Source organism: Hydra vulgaris, chromosome 01 (assembly GCF_038396675.1).
Source record: "Hydra vulgaris chromosome 01, alternate assembly HydraT2T_AEP".
Classification (NCBI taxonomy): domain Eukaryota; kingdom Metazoa; phylum Cnidaria; class Hydrozoa; order Anthoathecata; family Hydridae; genus Hydra; species Hydra vulgaris.
In genome coordinates, this window is record NC_088920.1 from 26,988,827 (window position 1) to 27,001,838 (window position 13,012).

Here is a 13,012-nt window from a genome sequence, read left to right on the forward strand (position 1 = left end):
ACTTCCTCTTTTAAACGACAAATGAAATTGCATTTCCTTAACTTCTGATATATATGTAAGTATGTTTATATGTGTGTGTGTGTGTGTGTGTGTGTGTGTGTGTGTGTGTGTGTGTGTGTGTGTGTGTGTGTGTGTGTGTGTGTAAGTATGTTTGTATATGTGTTTGTGTATGTGTATCTCTATATGTATATATGAGGATGTATATATGAGTTTTTATTCTTCACGTAGTATTTTTCAGAAAAAATATTTTATTGTGAATTTACTAAAGTCATGTGGGCTTTAAATGTTATTGTAAAGGGGCTCTATGAAAAGATTGTGGTGACACCAGTCATCCGTATCTTCTTTGAGCCCCTGTCTGTTTTATATATATTCTTTGTGTAACTTAAAAGTTTCATTGTAATTTTATTATTTTATTTTTATATAAACAGCGAAGAAAAAAAAAAAATATTTCAGATGTTGATAAATGTGAAGAGCATTTAGCATATTTATTTACCATTCTTGTTTTAGTTTATTTAAACTGTTTATTTCTCTCTTTTTAAATAAACACAATTTAAAAACATTTTTAAAATTTTCATTGACATTTTTTGCAAGTTTGAATAAGAAGGGGGGGGGGGGAGTGTACGTTGAGTGTGGCACATGCCCCTCCCTTAACTAACATAGTAAAATAATCTTAAATACTTATTTCTCTTTTTCAATAAAACTCAATTTTGCTCTTCAAATATCTTTTAAAATTTTTTTTAGGTCGGATAAGACTAGGTGGGGGGAATGGGGGCGTTGGACGTGGCACGTGTCCCACCCCTAATGTCAATTTATACACCACTTGTTTATGCTGTAAAGTAAGAAAATATAATTTAAACTTTTTGACACAAAATATAATCAGTGTTTTTTAGGTTAAAATATTTATAATTTTATTTTTTTGTTATTTAACTTTTATTTTGCTGATTAAACAATATTACAATTTTTCATATAAAATAAATAACATCGTAAACATAACTAGTAAATCAAAAAAAAAATCTTTTTTCAAATCCATGCTTTATGCAAGCAGAATTCTATTGGGCCTAGAAATTCTTTTTTTGTAATCTTTTGTAGAAGGAAAAATTACTGTTTTTTTTTTTTTTTTAAATTTAAAAATTACTGTTTTTACTAAATTTTTGTTTTTTAACTTAATAACTTAAGACTTAAAAAACAATAGGTTTTGAATCGCTGCGCTTTAATGTCTTCGAAACTGTAAATAATTTGTAAATCAATGATTTTTGTGACGTAATACGCAATTCATATCAAATAAATAAAATGTATGGGAAAATACAAATTAAATTTTTGCTAACTTAATTAATTTTTTCTGGTCAAATTTTTCCATTTCCTTGTATTGTCATCGAAAATGATTAAGTGTGCAAAATTTGAGCAAATTTGGTTGAGAAAAAAGCTTTCAAAAATTGATTTCAAATTTTGTGGCACACAAACATATATATATATATATATATATATATATATATATATATATATATATATATATATATATATATATATATATATATATATATATATATATATATATATATATATATATAGAAAGTAACCTTATATAAAGCATGGAAAAAACCTTTATAAAATACGTTTTTAATCTTTTTAATTTATAATATATATATATATATATATATATATATATATATATATATATATATATATATATATATATATATATATATATATATATATATACTGTTATAATCAGTCAGGAAGGATGGCGCGTTTATCATCACAACCTTTTCATAGAGCCCCTTTAGTCACTCATTAAAATAAAAATAAAAAAACACTTTAATTTTTAAAGTAAAATAATAATTTAATAAAGCAAAACTCATTTTTTTTTTTTTTTTTTTTTTTGTGTGTGTAAAAAATGGAAAACAAAAAAAAAAAAATTAAAACACATAAGAAGAAGAAAAAAATAAAAAATAAATAAAAATAAAAAATACCTATTACAGGGGACACCTTTGTTTCAAGAAGACCAATTTGGTTTCTCCATGACAAATTTTCATCAAAAAGTACTCCCAAAAATTTTGTGTATTTTTCACGTTTAATTTGATTTTTATTAATAAACAGTTAAGGCAGCTTTAACGGGAGATTTTTGGTTAAGGCAGTTAAGGCAGCTTTTGGTTAAGGCAGTTAAGGCAGCTTTAACGGGAGATTATTGATAATATCTCCAATAAAATCGCTAAATGCATTGGAATTCTCTATAAAGCAAGAAATGTATTATGTAAACACCAGTTAACACAATTATATTATTCATTTATACATTGTCATATAAACTACGCGAATATTATATGGGGAAGCACTCATAGAACAAAACTAAAATCTCTTTACCTTCATCAGAAACACGCAGCTCGTGCAATAAATTTTAAAAATCGGTTTTTTCATACGAAACAACTTTTTAAAGAAATGAATATTTTAAATGTATATCAACAAAATGTCTTTAACATTTTATGTTTCATGTTTAAATGTAGAGAAAATTTGTTGCCAAACGTATTACAAAATCTTTATTGTATGAAACCTAAAAACAAATATAATCTTCGAATTAATAACAATCTTATTGCCCCTTTTTGCCATAAAAGCAAAGACCAGTTTTTTGTTTCTTATCGAGGTCCTTATCTCTGGAACAAAATAGTCTTACCAAATTTTGATTTTTCTACCCAACTGACTTTTGTCTCATTCAAACAAAAACTTAAAAGAATTATATTTTTAATTGAAAATATTTTGATTTACTTTTAATTGTTTTTTTGTTTTGTTTGTTTGTTTATTCGTTGCTGTTCTATTTTGTATATTTCATTTATTTTTTAATCTTGGCTTTTTAAAATTTTATCTTGGTTTTTACATGTTTTTGCATAAAGTTGTATTATTATTATTATTTCACTTAAGACATTGTATTTTTATCAAAAATTAACCATATATTGTACAGGGCTTCATGACAAGATCCACATGATCTTCTAGAAGTCCTGTCGTTACTAATGTAAAAATTGTAAAATATAATTGGTTATTGTAATATTTTTAAACGGCAAAATATTAAAGAAAAGAAAAAAAAAAGAAAAAAAAAAGATTAATTGATCGTTTTTTTTTTATGAAATAGAGTAAAGCTAGTTTTTTTACAATTTAGGAATATTTTTTTTGCTATAAACCAGAGGTTGAAATTTTTGAGTTCAATATTCATAGTTTTAAACAAAGTCTTTGCATCAGAATGATTAAAAAATAAATTTGTATCGTCAGCATACATAATTGTAGATATTTTTTGGGAAGCTTTATGCATATCGTTAATATATATTAAAAATAATAATGGATTGAACCCTGAGGAGCTCCACACTGATATCAAGGGCTCCTGACTTTTCTAGTAGTACAAATTGCTTTCTGTTAGACAAGTAGCTTTGAATCCACTTAATTGTTGAGCCTATTATGCCGTAATATTTTGGCTCGGAAAGTAAAATACTGTAATTAACTGTATCAAAGGCCTTGGAAAGATCAATAAAAACTCCTAATACCAGTTCATCACTATCAAACGACTTATATATTTTGTCAGCAAGTTTGATAATAGCATGTTCAGTAGAGCAATTGCTTTAAAATCCTTTTTTGAGAATGGGATTAATTTTGGCTAATTTAAGTTTGTCAGGGAATATACTATTTTCAAATGAAGATGATATTAAATAAAATAATGGTTTACAAATATAACATAAATAGCTACATTACTGGAAATACCATCATATCCACATAACTTGTTGCGTTTAAGTTTAATAATTGCTTTATTAAATTCAAGTTTAGTTATCTTTTCATTATTTATACTAGTGTTGGGTTTTTCTCCCAAAAAATTATTAAATGTTTTATTTGGTTGTGCAATGTTAGAAGCAAGAGAGGGGCCTACATTAACAAAATATTTGTTAAATTCTTAACATATATTTGTTTCACTTGCTATAATTTTTTTTATCGGAAATTAATTTTTGTGGTAAGCAAGTATGCTTCTTTTTATCTCTTCCTGTTAGTTGGTTTATAACAGCCCAAGTCCTTTTTATATCGAATTTATGCTTATCAAGCTGATTAGAAAAATATCTTATTTTTGCTTCTTTTATATTATGTTGAAAAAACTTTTTATGATTTTTGTAGATTTTTTCATCATCTTTATTTTTTGATTTTAAAAATTTTAGTTTTTGTTTTCTTTTTGATGCTTTAATTAAAGTTATTGTCATCCATGGATTCTTATATCCTTTGTTTTTTATTTCTGTAGTTATTTTTGGGCATATATTATCAAAGATATTTTGAAATGTGCTTGAGAAATTATCAAACGCAATATTAGGATCTGTTGATAAATAAACGTTTTCCCATCGTTCTATTTGGAGTTTTTTTTTAAATTTTTCAGGTTTTTTATAGAAAGATTTCTGTAAGTCACAAAGATTTTTTTATTGTCAATATTAGATAGTACTTCGCGTGCTATATGGAAAACCGGAAAATGATCAGAAAAGTCTGCAATAAAAAGGCCTGATTCAAATTTAGTATTTAGGGAACTGATTGTTAAAATATTGTCAATGACAGAAGATGATTGGTTAGTAATGCGTGTGGGTTTAAATATGGTGGGTATTACATTAAATTCAAATAGTAAGTTGAAAAAGTTTTTTATGTTTGCAAACTTTTCATAACATAATGCGTCCATATTTGTATCTCCCGCGAAGAAAACGTGCTTGTTTTGTTTACTCATTTGATATTAAGGAAGTTAACTTGTTTACCACATGGCGGTCGATACAATGAGGAGATTAAAAACGATTTACCAGAAGTTTTAACACTTCAATGCACAAAGTTTCAATATGTTTACTTGTTTTTGAAAATGTATTGTTTTTTTTTAATTCAAGTTTGTCGAGAATATATATTGCAACGCCACCTCCCTTGCTGACTACACGTGGTTGACTTATCATTTTATATGATTCTAAATTGTAAAGGGAATTTTCGGGAATGGGCGAATTTGCATCTTCCCAAGTTTCTGATATACATATTACATCAAAAAGATAATTTAAAGAATAATAAAAATGTTTAAATGATTCAAAATTTTTGTTCATTGACCGTATATTAATACTTAAAATGTTTAAATCTTTGTTACGTTTTTCTCTCTTAAATTCTTCTGGTTTATAATATTCATTATTTAAGCAGTTAATATCTATTTCAGTCAAAAAATTATAATAATTTTTGTTATATTTCAAAATTTCAAAAATAAAAAATACCCACAATAGTTTCTTTAATATCTGCTATTTTGTTATCAACCTTGCTCACTTTTGTCTCCATTTGATCACCAACAAAAGTAAGCCCGCGTTTTATTTCTTCAATGTCTTTGGCTAAGTTATCAACTTTTTCAACACACATTTGAAAATTGTATCTCCTTGTAATGACATGAGTTCTCTAAGCATTTCCATCGTAATTACTTTATCATTATCCATTTTTTTTAATATCGATTTATATTTTTATAGATATACAACATATATATATGTAAATTCATATATATATATATATATACATAAATATTTTAAGATGAATATATATAAAAATTATTTAATTTATTTTTTTACTTTTTTTTTTACTTCTTCAACACATTTGCTCTGCTCAAAGTGCGTGGATATTAGGATTTCAAGGTTACGATGGTGTTCCGGTACCCCCTCTATAGATAAAAGATGTCTTCTAGACATCTTTATCTATAGAGTTGTATGAACTTGTAGTCTATTCTTAGATCTATCTATTGATATTGAGGTATAAGCATTTGGATAAAATTTGACAAAGTTATAACAATTTCAGTGAAAAAAAATTTTTTGAACCAGTTTCTTCAATAAATCCGTATATCAAAAATTTGCTACTAAAAACGTCATAACTTTTTTTTAAATTGTTCATTGTTAATTGTTTTTAATAATTTTTTCACCTTAAAATCCTGTATTGTATTGTATTGTAGGGCTTTCTATTGATATATAACATTCTAGTATATAACATTGCAATGATATATAATAATACAATATGCAATGATATAGCATTCTAATAGTATATAACATTGGTCAATTAAAAAAATCAGTCCACGTACTTGTATATATGTATATATATATATATATGAATTATATGTATATATGTATATATATATATATGTATATATATATATATATATATATATATATATATATATATATATATATATATATATATATATATATATATATATATATATATATATATATATATATATATATATATATATTGTATACTAAAAGAAGGTGATTTACTACTTCATAGATTTATATATCTCCCTATATTTAAGACTTCAAGAACGGATATAGATTTTCAATCAGATATCTGAATATCAATTTGCATTCATTTCTAATGATTTTAAAAAAAACCCATACCTATGTCAAATTCTCTCCATATAATTCATGGTGCTTCTTTTATTTGGTATTTTAAGTATCCTCCAATAGGTTCTTTGTCTGAAAGTGCTATTGAAGCCAGAAAAAAGAAAGCAAGGCTGCACGAGTTAGTCATGCACGTATAACTTTTTTGGCAGAAAACACTAGGGATACAGTTAATTATTTGCATGTGACATTTGATATGTACCTCTATTGAGTGTTTTTTGAATGTTATCTAAAGTTTAATAAAATATTTCTTGGATAATTTTTAAAAACAAAAAACAACAAAACTCAAAGTTTTGTTGCTTTTTGTTTTTAAAAATTATTCAAGAAATAATTTAATGAACTTTAGCTAGTAGTTTACTAACCTAGAAAGATCATGAACTAAAATGTTATACTGATAAGCTGTTCTGCATTGAATTTTTAAAATAACGTCTATTTTCAAACCACAACGCTAAATTTTGATATTAATTACATATAGTTTTGGTAAGGATTTATTTTTTTACGTTAGTAACGACAGGACATCAAGAAAATCATGAGGATCTTGTTATGAATTCCATTCTAATAACCGTGAAACCGATAAGTGTCAAGGCTGAGCGGGTATTTTCTTCCGGTGGTCTGTTCAATACAAAAATTCGTAACGGCTTGAGCAATGAAACTTTGGACGCCTTATGCTTCCTGAAGTCACATTTCGAAGCACAAAAAAATAATATATCTTCTTATTTTCAACATAATTTCTTAGCATTAATGAACATGTTAAATTTAATTCATTTAATAAATATATTTTTAGTTAAATGTACTGTATTTATTCCACTTAATACTATATAAAGGTTGTATCTCTTATTCAATCCCGGGAATGATGTTTTTCAATCCCGGAAAACTGGGATTATAAAAGACCTCCGGAATTGCAATCCCAATATATATATATATAAATAAAAACTTAGAGAAATATTCAAAGCTGCCCGCTATCCACAACAAAACACAATCAAATAAAACAGTACAACGAGTTTTTCATTGATTGCTTTCAAAAAAATTCAAAACCCTAAAGTTATAAATTAAAAATATTAAATAAAACCCTAAGCCTATTAAAAAAACAAAAACTTTTATATTATCATAGGTCGGGAAAATAATAAATTAGTCTAAACAACAGACTTAAAGCGGTTAAATTTCTTTTTGAATCTATGATAATACTGAATTTATTACAAATCGTCGACTAACATTTTTTTAATTGTGTAAAGATAAGTTTAAGATTTATCCTTATTTTGTACGTTTTTCGACGTTTTCGGCCTGTTTTATATGGGTCCACGTTTTTCACTTGATAATTTATTAAAGAAAGTTCAAATAAAAGTTAATTTAAATTAATATTTCTTCTCACAGTTTTGTTTCGCCAAACGTATTATAAATTAAACCATTCAAAAATTTAAGTTATGTTAAAAAAGTTTAAAACGTACTCTACTGTTAAAAAAAATTATATAAATTGTTCAAATAATTTTGATATACCATTTAATTTCTAATGAAATTTTATTAAGAGTTTGTTAGCGCGAAAAGTTTTAACGCTAGAAAAAAAAATTATAAAAAATTTTTTTTTTTAGGGGGCCAAAAATTTAACGAGATACTTTTAAAAATATTTCATCACAATTAAAATTAAAAACGAATTTTTAAAACCCAATGCTTTTATACGTTATTAAAACCCAAATTTTGCGATCAATTTTTTCTCATATTACTGTTTTATTTTATTAACATTCGGCTGTATTCGTGTATAGGAAAACAAAATAATGGAAAGGCGGGTTTCGAACGACAAACAGTCCGCTCACAATGTAAACGCCTTATCCGAATTAGCTTAACACGCGTACAAGACTAAAAACAACTAATATATCAATGTAAACAAAACTGCATTTAGGCGTACAAGACTGAAATCAATTTATATATTTATGTGAAAAAACTTTTTTCTTTTTTATTTAAAAAATAAACTTAGTTAAAATTAACTAAATGAATTGACTCAATACAAAAATAATTATTGAATATTGTATTGTCATCAAGCAAGAGTATGTATGCAAAATTTGAAGAAAATCATCAGGAACTAATTCAAAAATAAACTGCAAGGTTTGATGCTCGCGGACAAACAAACAGACAGAGACGACGAGTTAACAAAAGCTATGATTTGAAAATACACGTATATCTTTGGAGCTAAATAAGCTACAGAAGTGGTTGAAACCTTTTTGGAATTGTAATATATTAAGAAATCCATGCAACTAAAATAAAAAATATTTACATTCGCTTTAAAAGTTGCATAAACTCCCTAGATAGAATTGTTTTTCAAATCGTTCGTGGTTATCCGTGTTACAGTTTAACAAACTATATTAAAAATATTTTTAAATTCATCCAATAGATCAAAAAGGTTTTAAAAGTTGCGACCTAATATTTATAATATTCTAATATTTACGTGAAGGATTTTAATTCGATCGTTTGTATATAAATTATTCTTCAAAAGAAACTCTTCTAATTCGCTTTGATAATAATAAGAGCAGTCAGTTAGCAAATCACAGTGGTAATTGTTGTCTGGGTCCTAGTTTTCATTTGGTGACATGCAATCTATTTCAAAAAATTGATTTTTTTTTTTTCAAATTTATTATTATGGGCCATTTTAGTAAGTGCGCTTATAGAAGAATGTCTTAAAATATTGATTGATAGAATATTTTTTCTTGAGATCTCTACAATAAATTTTATCAAACTTTAAACGAAGAATTGTAAATCGCTTTTGTATATGTCCCGTTTAATTTTAAATCTCCCGTCCACTTTAATAGTAAATCTCCCGTCACAGTTGTTTCAATTTACAATGATGTTATTTCACTTTACAATGATGACACATATGGCAGGTTAAACGTTTTTTTCATATGAGCAGCACAAACACGGCACTGTTGTTGGGGCTTTACTTACATGCCACCTGTAAAAATGTTGGCTAAACTATGATTTTCGCACCCTTTGACAATCTTTCTGGGGGATCATTTCTTCTCGATGTAGCTGATGTACTAAGTATGATTATCACTTTTCGGAGTTCATCAATTCAATAGAATTTGAGTTGAACTTCATCCCTCCAATGGATAGAGTTCAATCCATTTGCAAATCCATTCCTTTGCTCCATCATGTAAAAACTAATTTTAGAATGCAATCCTATTTTATCGCATATTCACACTTTATTGCACTTTCAAGTTTAGAAATATAGTACATAATTTTTTTTACATGATGTAGTAAAAAAAATGAATATAAAAGTATGATTATTTCTGTATTAAGTGCATAAATTGACTGAATGAAGAAATGATCCTTCTAATAGATTGCGATAAGATCTAAGGAATTATTGCTCGGTCAAAGAAAATTTTCAAATAAACTGAAGAAAAGCATTAATTTGGGGCACCAAATAAGATCAAATGATGGCGCCTCAATGTAAAGATAGGAGCCGTGCTTTGCAAATGTATAAACTCAGCTTACATCAAGTTTTAATGCTAAAACGAAGTTTGGTTGTCTTAAATTTTCGACTCCAATGTTTTCAGACAACAGCTTTGTTGTACAAAAATTCACGTTAAAATAAACTTCCTACTAAATTTTTTATATATTATGTTATTAAATGCCGCCGACATTTTTCGTTTCATTTTTATTAGACTTTATCTAGAGTTCTTAACGATACACAGTGGGAAAAAATCAATTTTTTTGTGCCAAAATTATTTTCGTAGTTTTTTTTCATTAGAGTAGCTATATTTATATATAAAATGCATAAATAAAGTATTAAACATGTAATTATATAATATAAAAAAACTAAATTTTGGTGAAAAATACGAAATATTTTTAATGGACAAGACAACTTTTATCAGTGTAAACATCAAAAATATTACTTTTCAATGCATGTATTTGTCATAAAGTACCTTTTTTAAATTTATATTTACAGAACTTATATATTATAGCAGTAATGAAAGATTTTGTAGGTATTCTTGGTGTACAAAACATCTTTTTTACATGTTCATTATTTCTCATCAAATGACCATATACCAAAGACCAATGCTTTGTGAGTAGCAAAATATTTATGATGCATGGCTATTTACATACATTTAGCATGAGATTTGCATAATCAAATTTTCGGAGGATATTGGAGAATGGTTTATCTAATATCTAATAGCAATACCTAATAGCAAAGGTTAGTAGCAAAAAAAATATCGAAAACTATCTGTTTTCGAGGCATAAAAACTAATGATTACACTTACGTTATATTGTTTTTAAAAGTCTGAGCAAAAAAAAAAACATTGTTAATTAAAAGAATATATTTTAAAATGAAAGTCAATAAAGTTAATTTAAAACAATAGCAGCGTAAGAAAATTGATAAACAAAAAATGCAAAATAGCGTTTTGGAACGCATGTCAAACTAACGTAACGTGTAAATAACCGCATAAATTAACGCTTAAATTAATATTAATGTTTTTTTTAACTAGATATTTCCTCTAATGAACATGTCTTCACCATTATAACAAATTTTCACCGTGCAATGGCGACATTGATTTTTAGGTATTTTGGCACACTCTGTCCCACTGTGCGATATTAGTTTGCTATTCCGCAACTATAAAAATATCATTGCAAAATTGTTTATCAAATATGGCTCTTGTTTGTTCAACATAGTTTTAATAAATTTTAAATTCCGTTGAACGCAAGCTGGGTGTAGTAGCGTGCACCTGTAATCGAGCTATTTCGAGGCTGAACTTTCGAACGGCTTGGGTTCGGGACCACTGTCGGTTAGTTGTCTATGTCGATCAGGCGTCCGCGCTAAGCTCAGTGTCAACATGGTCATCAGAGAGAAGTCCCTGATGTACCAGGTTCGATAATGAAGAACGTAACGGCCCAGGACGGAAACGTAGCAGGCAAAAGTTCTCGCATTGAGCAGTAGTGGGATAGCGCTTGTGAATAGGTGGTAATCGGCAGCCCGCGCGAGATAGTCGAACGAAGCTTTTTACTTTTACAGTGTTTTAAACACAGGTGTTCAGTAACTTAAGTGGAGAAATAACATTTTTACTAACATAAGGCAATAAAAAACAATATAGATGTCTTTTTTCGGTTTTATTTTGTTTGGGAATACATTTAAACTATGTATATCGGAAAATATAGTTTTTTAATAATTGCTTTTTTTCCTTTACTAAAGAATTTTTTTCTTTAACTCACATAAACCTACAAAATTTCCTGTTATGCCGTTTTTTTATTGATATTTTCAATAAAAAGTCAGCCAAATAATTTCATTCATATTAACTTAAAAAAAAAGATTTAAAAAAGTTACCTAATATTTTTTCCTCATTTATTTGCGATAGACTATATACTATAGCAATTATAACAATTATTGACTATAGCAATTAAATAAGAACATTAAAAACCTTTTTAAATAGATAAATAATTAATAAATCAGTTAAATATGGATATTAAAAAACTAATTTAAGATGTTCAATAAAAATTCTATATATGTATGTATAAAATCTATAGAACTATAAGATTGTTTTGTTTTGCATTTTAAAACCAAGCTGATGACGTTTTTAACAGTGTCACTCATTTATTAGGAAGCAAATGTCTTTAGCTTATGATAGAGCTTTTAATATAGGAGTAAAAATCATTCAGTTTGTGCAGGAAAAGTTATTTCAGGAAAAGAATCGTTTACTATTGTTTTTAGTTGTCTAAATGGGATAGGGCTTGTTTTATTTTTTGAAACATTAATGGCTTTTCAGTTTTCATGTTCTGAATATTAATTGGAAGTTACTGTACATTGCTCACACATCATGTGATAGACTGAATTTTTGTAACATCCAATTATTCGTTAGGTTTTTGATTAAGTTTGTGAACTTTCTTGTTTTATTTAATTATTCAAAAATTAACAAAACTATTTTTTATATTTAATATCAGCAAAATCTTCTATTTTAGAGCTCAAACCAGAGATAGATAAAAAGAAGTTGAAGGATATTTGTAGAACAAGTTGGACTTTTAGATTTTTGTGTATTGATTTTCAATGCTTTTTGTGCCAAGCCTTTTTTTGTGAATTAACTAAAATATTGCACAAGAACAGTTATGACTGAAAATCGATCTTTACATTTTACATTTAAGCTTTAATCTATATTTATTGAAATGGTTTCTAATATTGATAATAGTAAATAATAATAGACTAATAATAGCAGATAATAAATAGACTTTCCATGTAAAAGTCTTTCTTATTTTAACAAATAGTATTGATATTGAAGTTAGTATAATTTTCTCAAAATCTTTCAATTTTTATAACTCTTCTGTGCTTCCATATACATATATATATATATATATATATATATATATATATATATATATATATATATATATATATATATATATATATATATATATATATATATATATATATATATATATATATATATATAGATATATATATATAGATATATATATATATAGATATATATGTATATATATATGTATATATATATATGTATATATATATGTATATATATATATATATGTATATGTATATATATATATATATATATATATATATATATATATATATATATATATATATATATATATATATATATAATGTAAAAGTT